The following is a 12,080-nucleotide window of genomic DNA, read 5'->3' as shown; positions in this document are numbered from 1 at the left end:
CTGTGTTGAGAATAGACGGTGGGAGATAATGAAGCAAAATGGAGGCCACAGTAATGAGCCAGGTGAGAAGGGTGTTCTCTCAGGCCAGTGGGGGGTGCTGGAGGTGGAGAGAAGTGGTCACATGGTGGGTGTGCATTTCAAACTAGAGTAAAAAAGATTCTTGGGGCTCCTGGGGGGCTCAGCCAGTTGAACGTCCAACTCTTGATTTTTCAGCTCCCTTTATGATCCCAGGGTCATGGGATCGAGCCCCATGACAGGCTCCGCACTGAGTGTGGAGCCTGCTTGGGATTCTCTCTTGAGCTTCCTCTGCCCCTCTCCGCCGCTCACTTTCTCTCTCTCTCTCTCTAAAATAAAGTTTTTGGTTTTTTTTTTTTTTAAGTCTTAAAAAAAAAAGAGATTCTTGTCCGATTGTGGACATAGAGCCGCCACCGACCGAGACTGGAAGACTGTGGAGAAAGGCAAAGAAAAGCTTAAGTTTGGGACATTTCAAGTTTGAGGTGTCTACTAGAAGAACTATTGGAGAGGTTGTCTGGAGAGGGCCGGGCTGGAGATAGAAGTGTGGGGCTGTCAGGGGACATAGAGGTGGCACTGAAAGGCATGAGTTTGGAAAGATCCAGAAAGAGTGAGTAGGATGTAGGTGTGTAAGCACTGTGCCCGGGGCTGCCAATAGGCACGCCGCGGCTGTTCCCTTTGCTCGGTTGTAGTTCCCGTGATCCTCTCTTCTTCACGGCTCCATCGGTACCTGCTCACAGAACATCTGATTCTTACATGTAAGATCCACCTAAACGTGCTTCCTACTTTATAAGATTGTTGTCAGGAAGAGTTAGATGAGGTAATGAAAGTGAAAATGCCTTATGAAATAGTAGGCACTTAGTAGACAGTTTTTAAATGTCAGCTTGATTATCTCATTCTTATTTACAACTCAGGTTTTTTTTTTTTTAATTTTTTTTTTTTACGTTTATTTATTTTTGAGACAGAGAGAGACAGAGCATGAACGGGGGAGGGTCACAGAGAGAGGGAGACACAGAACCTGAAACAGGCTCCAGGCTCTGAGCTGTCAGCACAGAGCCCGATGTGGGGCTTGAACTCACGGACCGCGAGATCGTGACCTGAGCCGAAGTCGGCTGCTCAACCGACTGAGCCACCCAGGCGCCCCACAACTCAGGTTTTATGAACTTCATGGTCTGTGTTACTTGGTGGTATCTTCGCAGTTCCTAATAGGTGCAGGGAAAACACTGTTATTCTCAGTTTTATAGATGAGGAAAGTTGGCTTGGTGAGGTAAAAGAACTTCCTGAAGGCGGACACATAATAGTAACACCAGTGGCTAATTATGTGGCGGGCACTGTTTAACTCTTTTGCGTATATCTTGCAACGGTGCTCTGAGGTGGGTATTATTCCCCTTGTTTGCAAATGAGGAACCTGAAGCATAGAAAGGGTGGTTAACTCAGCCAAGGTCACATGCTAAGAGCCTGGGTCATGAAGCACACACCTCCTGACCCTGAAGTGAATGTTCTTTTCCCCACCTTGCGGCTCCCTTTCCTCCACATCCTAGCCTCCTGCCAGGGCTGAGCCTCACCACAGGCAAAGTGAGTGGCTACCTCCCGGCTTTGAAGTTAGCAAAATTCTCTCTGCTTACACTTCTCTCCTACCAGGCCCACTGCGGAATCTGAACGTTCAGTCGCTCCTTGGGAACTTTCTAGAGCAAGAGAGGTCGAAGCATTTGGGTTCAGGGCTCCCTCCCTCTGGAATGTCCTTTCCCGGGCTCTCTTCATGGGGAGCATTTCCTGTGTGTTTCTCCAAACTCCGGTGAACCCCTATGTGCTTTTCCAAACCCAACGCATATGTCTCTTCCACTGTGAGGTCTTGCCTGCTTGCTGCCGACAGAGTTAGTCACGACTTAGTTCACGTGACGCTTTGTTCATACCTCTGTTGCAGCAAGTGTCACAACGAACGGACAGTTTCCTGTGGATTTGACTGATGCCACTCTAAGATGATGATTTCCTCTAGGGAAGACCTATTTTTTGTGCGTCTTTGTATTGACGTGGTGTTTACTTCGTGAACACAGAAGGGAATGAATGACCCATCAACAATCACTATCACAAAGCAATTTTACGCATATTAGGGGCGCCTGGGTGGCGCAGTCGGTTAAGCGTCCGACTTCAGCCAGGTCACGATCTCGCGGTCCGGGAGTTCGAGCCCCGCGTCAGGCTCTGGGCTGATGGCTCAGAGCCTGGAGCCTGTTTCCGATTCTGTGTCTCCCTCTCTCTCTGCCCCTCCCCCGTTCATGCTCTGTCTCTCTCTGTCTTAAAAATAAATAAACGTTGGAAAAAAAAAATTAAAAAAAAAAAAAAACAAAGCAATTTTACGCATATTACATACTGTTTTAGAGATAAGGAAACAGGCCCAAAGCAGTGACCGGCCCAAAGTCCCTCAGCTAATCAAATGTTGGAGGGTGAGGTCCAGAGGGATGATGATGTTACGTTGTGACTCACGAAGTCTCCGACAGCGAGGGAAGCCCAAAGACTTCACGCTGCTGTTAACCTGCTTTTTCCACTGCCGTCCAAGGTCACTGAACTCTCCCCCAAATGATCCTGCAGGTGGCAACAGAGGCCAAGGAAAGGTGAGGTGTCCTGGAAGGGGCCCCTGTTTGGGGGTGTGTGTGTGAGGCAGGCAGAGCCCCCCTCCCGCTCCCCAGGGCGAGGTGACCTGAGGAAATCCAGGCAGGGGAGAGCATCTGATGCCCCGATCCTTTGTAACCCAGAGAGAAATTGTTTAGACTCATGAAATTGACATGAAGAAAAAAAAACCAATTAAAAGGACATCAAAAGGCGAAATGGAACTTTATCTCTGGATGGAAAAGCCGCATGACCTGTCCCGAGTGACAGAGGTGGAAAGTGGCAGAGAAGAGGGTTGGACTCCGAACCCACCGGCATTTGTCATCTCCAGAGCAAGCTTCTGCCTGATGGCTGAGCACAGAGAAGCCAGGTGTGGGTACAGGCACATTAGATGGGCCCCGCAGGGTGTTTGGTCATGGACGGAGGGCCAGAATTTATAGCCTGTGGGGCTCTGTCCCTAACTCTGCCCTCAGAAACATTTTTACCCAGGCTCACTAAAAAAGCGGAGGAAACCTCATCAAGTTTGCCGAGGGAAAGAACCTCTGAGCACGTGCGAGTGCCCACGTGGGAGAGCAGGGAATTGCACAAGTCCAAGGGGCACGGGCCAGGGGGAAATGGGACAAGGTGACATTTCACCCTTGCGTTCAAAATAACCGGGCACAGGGGCGCCTGGGTGGCTCAGTCGGTTGAGCGTCCGACTGACTTCGGCTCAGGTCACGATCTCTCGGTCTGTGAGTTTGAGCCCCGCGTCGGGCTCTGTGCTGACAGCTCGGAGCCTGCTTCGGATTCTGTGTCTCCCTCTCTGTCTGCCCCTCCCCCCACTCACGCTCTGTCTCTCTCTCTGTCAAAAATAAATAAAAAATTAAAAAGAAAAAATAATCGGGCACAGACAGCGTGGAAGACACATGGCTTTAGCAGCCGTGGATGTGGAGAAGAACAGGGCTGGGGCCTTGTGATAACAATTCATGTTTGTGCAGCGCCTGTTAGGCGTTTCCACCGCCTCTTTACTCCTCGTGACACATTTTGAGGTGCTAATGGGGAAACTGAGGCGGGGAGAATCCTGCCTAATTAAGTGGCAGAGCGACAGTGTGAATTGTCCTTGTCTAACTCTCAGGTAACTTCTCTGTCTTTGCTCCGCATCTCTCACCAGACTGTGGGTTCTTTTTTTTTTTTTCCTTAAGTTTATTTTAAGAGAGAGAGAGAGTGTGCACACGCACGCAAGTGGGGGAGGGGCAGAGAGAGGGAGAGACTCCCAAGCAGGATCTACACTGTCCGACCCCACAAACTGAGATCGTGACCTGAGCCGAAACCAAGAGTCGGACCCTGAACCCGCTGAGCCACCCAGGTGCCCCTGGATGTTCTGTCTGTTCCTTTTTCAGAACCTCTGTCCCCTCCTGTCCAGCCACCTGCCCAGTAAGGGGGATTATCGATCTCTTTTGGGGGATCCTGTACAGCCTCCACATTTGATCTCATCCTCTTTTCCTCCCAATAATCTGATATACACCACATGAGTACAGTTGCCAGATTCAGCCCAAACCAAAACCACAATGCTCAGTTAAGTTTGAATTTTAGAAAAGCAGTGAAAACTTTGTATTGTATGGGACATACTCGCATTAAAAATATTTGTGTTGTTTCCCTGAAATTCAAATTTTTTTAAAAATTTTTTTAGTGTTTATTTATTTCTGAGACAGAAACAGACAGAGCATGAGTGGGGGAGGGACAGAGAGAGAAGGAAACACAGAATCAGAAGCAGGCTCCAGGCTCTGTGCTGTCAGCACAGAGCCCGACGCGGGGCTCGAACTCACAAACCGTGAGATCATGACCTGAGCCGAAGTCAGTCGCTCAACTGACTGAGCCACCCAGGCGCCCCCTGACATTCAAATTTAACTGGGCATCTGTATTTGATCTGCCAACCCTACGTGCGAGTGATAGTTCTGAAACACCATTTCCATCCTTCTGAAAACATCCCATTTTTCCTTTGCCCATCGGGTTAGGATCCACAAACTCAAGTTCCTACAGGACCTGGGGGAGGGTAACAGAAATGTATGAATCCGGTGATCAGCAGGAGGAATGGGGCCTGGCGCGAAATTGAGAATTGGAGAGCAAATTTTCCCCCACCCCAGACGTTCAAATTCAGATTTTGAAAATCTATAAGAATTCCCTAGAAAAGCAAAAAGCAAACACACACACACACACACACACACACATGCACAGCTGTCAGAGTCTGGCACCCCAATCTCGAAGCCAGGATAATCCAAACCAGTTGGCCTGGCGGTGGGGGCCCCTGACTGAACGTTCTGTGCCCCTCTCCCATCTCCCAGCACCAGCTAGAGCTCACTCATCATGGCCCATCTCACCCCTGGCCGTGTCTCCCGTGCCGATCCTGCTGGCCACTCAGGCCCACCCAGGTCTTTCCCTTTCCATGGTCGAAGTGCACCTCTCTGCCCCAGGACATCTCTAGTGGTCACCTCACTTCCTCTCCAACAGCCCAAAGAGAAGACAGGAAGTGACTTGGAGAGGCCCTGCCACGTGCCACGTCCTTTATACACCGATCTTTGCTTATTTCAGGCCCCGAACTCCGTGGTGAGGTGATGAATCACTCGGAGGGTGGCGCCCTGTGGCTGACACCTTCGGATTCCACACTAAGTTTTAGTTCCAGGACGTGCTCAGTATATACTTGCCAATGGGGCCAAGAGTGTGCAAGCTCATGAACTCAGTCATTGCAGACTGCAAGCCAAACCCTACACCAGTGTTTCCCCCGCCCCCACATTTCCTTACCACCTCCCATGTCCTCTCCCAGTTCTGGTTGTAAACATTTTTCAAATCTGGGGCTTCAGCACATGTTTAAGCTTTGGCTGAAAAATCCATTTTTTTCAGGGCTGACGAGGACCTGAAGTTGAAAGATGTCTGTTCTTTTTCTGGCCTCGGTCCTGCTGGGTAGTTTTGCCTTATTAGAAAAATTAGCCGTAGCACCTTCAAAGGCCTCCTCTTGTGCGCGTTGAACTGAGCCAGACTAGGGAGTTTTGAAAGACAGGCCATTTAATCTTGGCAAAGCCACACCTTTTGTTTCTAAATGTGTGTGTCGGGGGCGAGGGGTCGGGGGCGGGGTGGGGCGCAAGAACGTGGAACACTCAGGGCAAAGGACCAGTTGGCCCCAGACCTGATCCATGTCTGATGGGAAAGGAAAGAATCCTGGAGATGTGCAATTTAGACCATAAACTGGGAGGCAAGAAAAGGGACAATCACCAGCTGGGCAGCCTTTCAGTCTTGCTAACTCCAAGGATTTTGCCCAAATCCTCTGTCTCTCAGGACTGCTTATCTCCGTGCTACATTCTGGCTGAGAGGCCAGCACGGGGCTGTGCAGCCTTCACAGTGCTTGCTCCCCCTGTAGCTCTCCAGTGGCCTCCAGGAGCTGCCCCGCCAGAGAGCGACCTTTCTGGAAGCCCCATTGCCATTTGAATTCTGCTATTACTCTTTTCTTTAAAAACAGAATCTCTTGGGGCGCCTGGGTGGCTCAGTCGGTTAGGCGGCCGACTTCGGCTCAGGTCAGTCATGATCTCGCGGTCCGTGAGTTCTAGCCCCGCGTTGGGCTCTGTGCTGACAGCTCAGAGCCTGGAGCCTGCTTCATATTCTGTGTCTCCCTCTCTCTGACCCTCCCCTGTTCATGCTCTGTCTCTCCCTGTCTCAAAAATAAATAAACGTTAAAAAAATTTAAAAAAACAAAACAAAACAGAATCCCTCTCTTTCAGTGGGAAAAGGTGTCACTACAAATGCTATGTCTCTGTTTATAATTAGGCTCCAGGCTTCTCTCCATGGGGAAAAATAAAAGCTGTTTTAAAAAGCATTGGATGAACTAGAAGTTCTTTATTAGACATCAACTTCAAAGAGACTGTACTTGGCCCCTTGCACAGGAGTCAGAGCGGAATTTCCCAATCAGAAATCAGGGACAGAAAGAAAAGGAGAGCAGGACACATGGGTGAGTTTTCTTGGATTAGTGGTTTTACCTTCAATAATCTGTTTATTGTCTTGGGGGAAGGAGGCTGCATGAGCTTGTGTGCCGGGTACTGTGCTGAGATCCTGGGGTGGTGGTGGGGGGGGGCAGGAATGATGGAACACAGTCCCCCGGCTCTCCCCGCCTGACACGGAAGAGAAGGGCCCAGGCACCCTGCACCAAGAGAAGCAGCATAGTGTGGTGACCACAGTCCTAGCTCTGCAGTTTGTGCCCTGGCCCTGCTGCTTCTGGGCTGTGTGGCACTGGGCAAGTTACTTAGCATCTCCGTGCCTCACGTTTTGTATGTAAAGCAGAGTCAATTATAAAACCTGCATTATAGGGTCCCTGCGGTTATTTGATGGGTTTAGAAAGCTAAGGGACTTCAGCGCATTGCTCAGTGCTTGTGTTTATCAGTCTTAGGTGTGGAGGAAGTGTGTGGGAGCTCTGAGGAAGGTGCAGCTGACTGCGGCCAGCCTGCAGCCCCCGGAGCCTTCAAAGAAAAGGGGACGTTTGATTTGCACCTGAAAAGCGAGTAGGAGTTGGGGAGACAGAGGTGGTGGGAGGGAGCCCAGTTGGAGCCTGGGGTCAGAGGCAGGAGAGAAGGTGGGGGCTGTAAGAAGGAGCGGAGGCCAGTGTGGCTGCAGTCAAGGCCCTGTATTGGGCTTAAGGAGGGGGGAAGGGCCCAAGGAAGAATGTGGAGAGGCGGGACCAGGCAAAAAGGCCTGGAGTTCTGGGAAATAGGTCATTCATTCACTCGTTCATTCATGTAAACCGCTTTGACCACATCAGGTGTACTGGAAGTGTTCAATCAACATTAGCATCATAATTACTCCTATTATCTTCAAGTCCTTTACAGGCATTATCTCACTGAATTCTCAAAACATCCCTGGGAAGGAAGTTCTATTATCCTCATTCTAGAAGACCCAGAAGGAAGATGAGGTTGTGGAATCTGCCCAAGGTCACAGAACCAGTTGGGGCGGAGCCGGTAGGTGGCAGACCTGGGCTTTGAATCTGGGTCTGAGTCCCGGGAGGGCGCCTGGTGGCTCAATCAGGTCAGCATCCAACTTGGGCTCAGGTCGAACTTGGAGAGTTCGAGCCCCGCATTGGGCTTGCTGCTGTCGGGCGGGGCGGCTTCGGATCCTCTGTCCCTTCTCTCTCTGCCCCTCCCCCGCGCTCTCTCTCTCAAAAAGAAATAAACATTTAAATGTGGATCTGAGGCCAGAGCCTAAGGACTCCCTTCACAGTGACTTGGTGCTTTCTCACAGTGTTTAAGGCTGCCGCCTTACAAGGGTGCTTCTCATTTGCCTTGGTTAAATGGGATTGTGTATGAATAATACCACACCGTTTACTTTGCAAAGAATTAAATTGAAGGAATCCAATAAAGCAGTCCAACAGGGACCTTGGGTGGAGAAATGCACCTTTAGTCTGGGGTGTATTTCAGGCAGCCTGGGCAGGGAAAGTCTTGGGCTGTATCTCCAAGGCCATCCGAATCCCTGGTGCCCTCGCCACAAAAATCACCATGGCAACCCCAGTTAGCATTTCTTTGCAGACTGCTTGGCAGGGCTGAGTGGTACCTGACACGCTCTCTGTCACTTTACTTTGAACAAGGGCTTGGCTCCCTCACAGGTCAGTGCAGGCCAGGTTGTACATGTCCCTAGGCTGTGGACAAGAGCCCAAACATCTTCCAACTGGACCAGGGCCTGTGGTAGCTTCTCTCCACCTATTTATTGATGGCCGGCCAGACATTCGTCCTGGGCCAATCCCACCAGTCCTGTCCCCTTCTTTTGGGAGACACTCACTGGTCAAAAATAGTCAGTGGGTCCCCATGGGTCCTCAGCACCTCCTGGCAGTTGTTGGGGAGGGAAGAATGGGCTCCAGTGGGGAGGCAGACAATGGGCGCCAGGAGCACCCCTCCTCCCCAAACACGTCCCTGTTCCCTGTGCACTGGTGTCTTCAATCCAGGAGTTTAAGAAATCAACGTGGATCCTGGGGCGTATTTACCTGGGACCAGCGGCCCCCCATTAGCATCCCAGTGGAGAGGAGCTGATCTGCGAACGTCCCTTCCTCCAACAACCCTTCCCTGCCCCACAATTCACCCTTATTCCCCCGTCTTTCCCTTTACAACACTTACTGCGATTTGTAGTTCTATTGTTTTGTGGATTGCAAAGTCCCCGTGGGCGGGCGCATCTGTATTTATCCCCTGTTGTGTGGCTCCCACTGAGAACAGGTGGGGCACGAGGCCTTTCTGCCTGCGTCTCTGGGAGTTCCTTTGCTACCTTCTAACCTGGCACAGTGCCTTCTCCTCGTCCTGGCCTCCAGGCTGGCTTTCAGGTCACCTTCATCCCTCACTCTTCATCCTAAGCCATCCCATCCAGGAGCAGAGCTTCGGCTCACCTACGTGACATTTTTGTGTGTCTTAAAGGCACCCAGATCCCCAGGGACCAAGGCAAAAGGCACATGGTCTCTTCCCTATGACTTGGCCCCCTCCCGTGTTCTCTAAGTGGCTCCAGCAGGTGGCGACTTGGGCCAGGCAAGAACCTGGGAGTCGTCCTGACACCTTCTTACTGTTTTCGCCTGTCCCCCCATCTGTGTGCTTGCGGCTACTCCTCACGTGTCCTGGAATCCATCTACTCTCACCCTCTGTGCAGTGCCCACCCCAGTGGGTGCCACCTGCACCTCTTACTGCTCTGCCTGCCTCCTTAAACCAGCCTTCACACTTCTATTCTGGGCCCCTCCGTTCTCTGTGCCCCCTCCAGAATGTTCTTGAAATGCAAATCCCATCATGTCCCAATCCTTCCTCCCTCCTCCACACACAGTTTTAAACTCTGCTGTAGCTTTTGTTGCTCTTAGAATAAAAGCCAACAGCGCAGGCCACAGTGGATGCACTCGGAAGACGCACTCTGCGGGGGGGGGGGGGGGGGTCTCTTGCCGACCCTCTCCCCAGTCTGGCCTTTGTTTGTATTTGGGGGTGGGGTGGGGCGGGCAACCTTACTCTGCAGATCCTCTTCCTCTTTTATTTTTTTAATGCTTATTTTTTTATTTTTGAGAGAGCACGAGCAGGGGAGGGGAAGGGGGGGACAGAGCATCCAAGGCAGGCTCAGTGCAGACATTTTAATGTTTATTTTTTATTTTTGAGAGAGCACGAGCGGGGGAGGGGAAGGGGGGGGAGACAGAAGATCCAAGGCAGGCTCAGTGCTGACAGCAGTGACCCAACACGGGGCTCGAACTCAAGAACCACGAGATCATGACCTGAGCCAGAGTCAGATGCTCAACCGACTGAGCCACCCAGGCGCCCCAAGGGTGCTCTTCCTAAACAGTGTCCCTTCAAATGCTGCAGCCTGGTTACCCCTCCTGGCCTCCGTAAGGGGAGCGGACATCCTTGCCATGGCAGGTGCTGGGCGGGTAGTTGTGTCTGCCCCTTGCCCTCTCTCCCGGGCTGGCCTGCCCACCAGGGAAGCCCAGGCCACAGTTTCGCTGTGTGCTTCCTTTTAGAGTGGAGTTGAATAGCAATCTGTAAGTTTCCCTAAACTCCCCAAGACATGTATAAATTCCTCAGAGTGGTCTCTGTGAAGGGAGCTGGGACTCGAGCCCAGTTCTTTCTAAAGAAAGAACTCTTCTCTCTCGGCTCTTTCATAGCCAGTAGCGGGGCTGGAGGAAGGGTCACCGAGAGGATTGGGGTCACCTCTGTTGCCAGTCCCGAATACATGGGGCATCATTCCACTTTGGAATACGGGGGCCCTTTACCTTCTCCTGAATCCTTTTGGGGGCCACAGGCAGAATTGGTAGAAAGAGTTACAGAATCTTGTATTACGTAGCAGGGTTCAGTGGAAGGAGTTGGTTAGAATCTACTATTCTGAGATGAGAAGGGGCATATTCCTTTTGGAAAAGTCAGGCCAGTACAGCTCTGAGCAGCTAGAGGCCCCACGAGAGCCCAGGAAGTAGGCTGTACCAGCTATCTCGCCTCCATCACCACCGTGCCTGGTGCCCGAAGTCAGGGTGGAGGGGCTTCTGAAGCCCACAACCTCCCCCTCCCCTGCTCACCTCCCAGCCTCCCAGGCAGCTCCTGGACCCCATCTGGTTTCCTAATCCAATACTGAACACAGAGAGAGTATAGGCAGTCAAGGTGCATTTAAGGGCATGTAACTCTGTGGATAATGTGGTCTAAGGAGACTTGCTCCCAAAAGCTACACGGTTCTCAAAAGCAGGACTTCGAGGGATGGTGCTGAATGCATAAAAATTTGTGTGCAGAGCTCATAGAAAGGGAAACCGTCTGAGCCCTTACCTTCCAGTCTAATCCAGTAAATCTGAGTGTTTCCAGGAATGTTTATTTTTAAGGAACTTTCCTGTAGATTTTGATGCTCCGAGGGAAGGTTTGAGAACCACGATTTAGACTGCAATCTAGCATAGTCCATTTAATTTTTTTTTTTTTTTAATTTCCACCCAAGTTAGTTAGCATATGGTACAACAATGATTTCAGGAGTAGATTCCTTAGTGGCCCTTACCCCTTAGCCCATCCCCCCTCCCACACCCCCTCCAGTAACCCTCTGTTTGTTCTGCATATTTAGGAGTCTCTTATGTTTTGTCGCCCTCCCTGTTTTTATATTATTTTTGCTTCCCTTCCCTTATGTTCATCTGTTGTGTATCTTAAAGTCCTCGTATGAGTGAAGTCATATGAGATTCGTCTTCCTCTAATTTCGCTCCAGTTCCATCCACGTGGTTGCAAATGGCAAGATTTCATTCTTTTTGACTGCCGAGTGATACTCCATTGTGCATATATACCACATCTTCTTTATCCATTCATCCACCGAAGCAGAGTCCGTTTAATTTTTAGGTTCCCCCTGTGTCTTATTTTCATGGGTGTATTTCATTCTTACCACAAAGTTACAGGGAGCAGAGTGATGACAGAAGACACAATGTAGCTCATGCACCATCCTGGCAAGTACACATATAGGCACGGAAATGTAGATACATAGAAATACAGATATAAAAACGTAGAGAAATCTAGAATGACTTCAATGTGCACTGGTGCTCTGCTCAGAAGCGGGCTTGGGCGCTTGTCTTCTTTTCCTAGGGGTCCCGTGAGATGGGTGTGTGTTTCCCTGTTCACCTTCCCAGCACTTCGGAGATCCCACCGTGAGGACGCCGTCTTAGAAGCGGCTGGGAATTCTTTTTCGTTTCTGCCTAATCTTTCTTCTCTGCATTCTGCCTGTAGGTCAGTGTGGTACATCAGGGCTGCAATTTTTTCCACTGTTAGAAAGATATCTCTTCAAGTGGGATGTGTTCTAATTCTGCCCGCTGGTTCTCAAAATGGGCCGGGCATTGGAATCACCAGGAGAGATTTCAAAACCAATTGACTGGACGCAACTCAAACTAATTCCATCAAAGTCTCAGGGTGGGGGATCGTTTTCAGATATCAGTATTTTTAAAGTCCCCAGGGTTGAGAACTATTAATTTGGCCTACACTCCACCTGAG

Source organism: Lynx rufus, unplaced genomic scaffold, assembly GCF_022079265.1.
Source record: "Lynx rufus isolate CCGP_SWC_20201006 ecotype Redwood Valley unplaced genomic scaffold, mLynRuf1.p SCAF_9, whole genome shotgun sequence".
Lineage (NCBI taxonomy): Eukaryota > Metazoa > Chordata > Mammalia > Carnivora > Felidae > Lynx > Lynx rufus.
Note: the sequence above shows the minus strand (reverse complement) of the source record.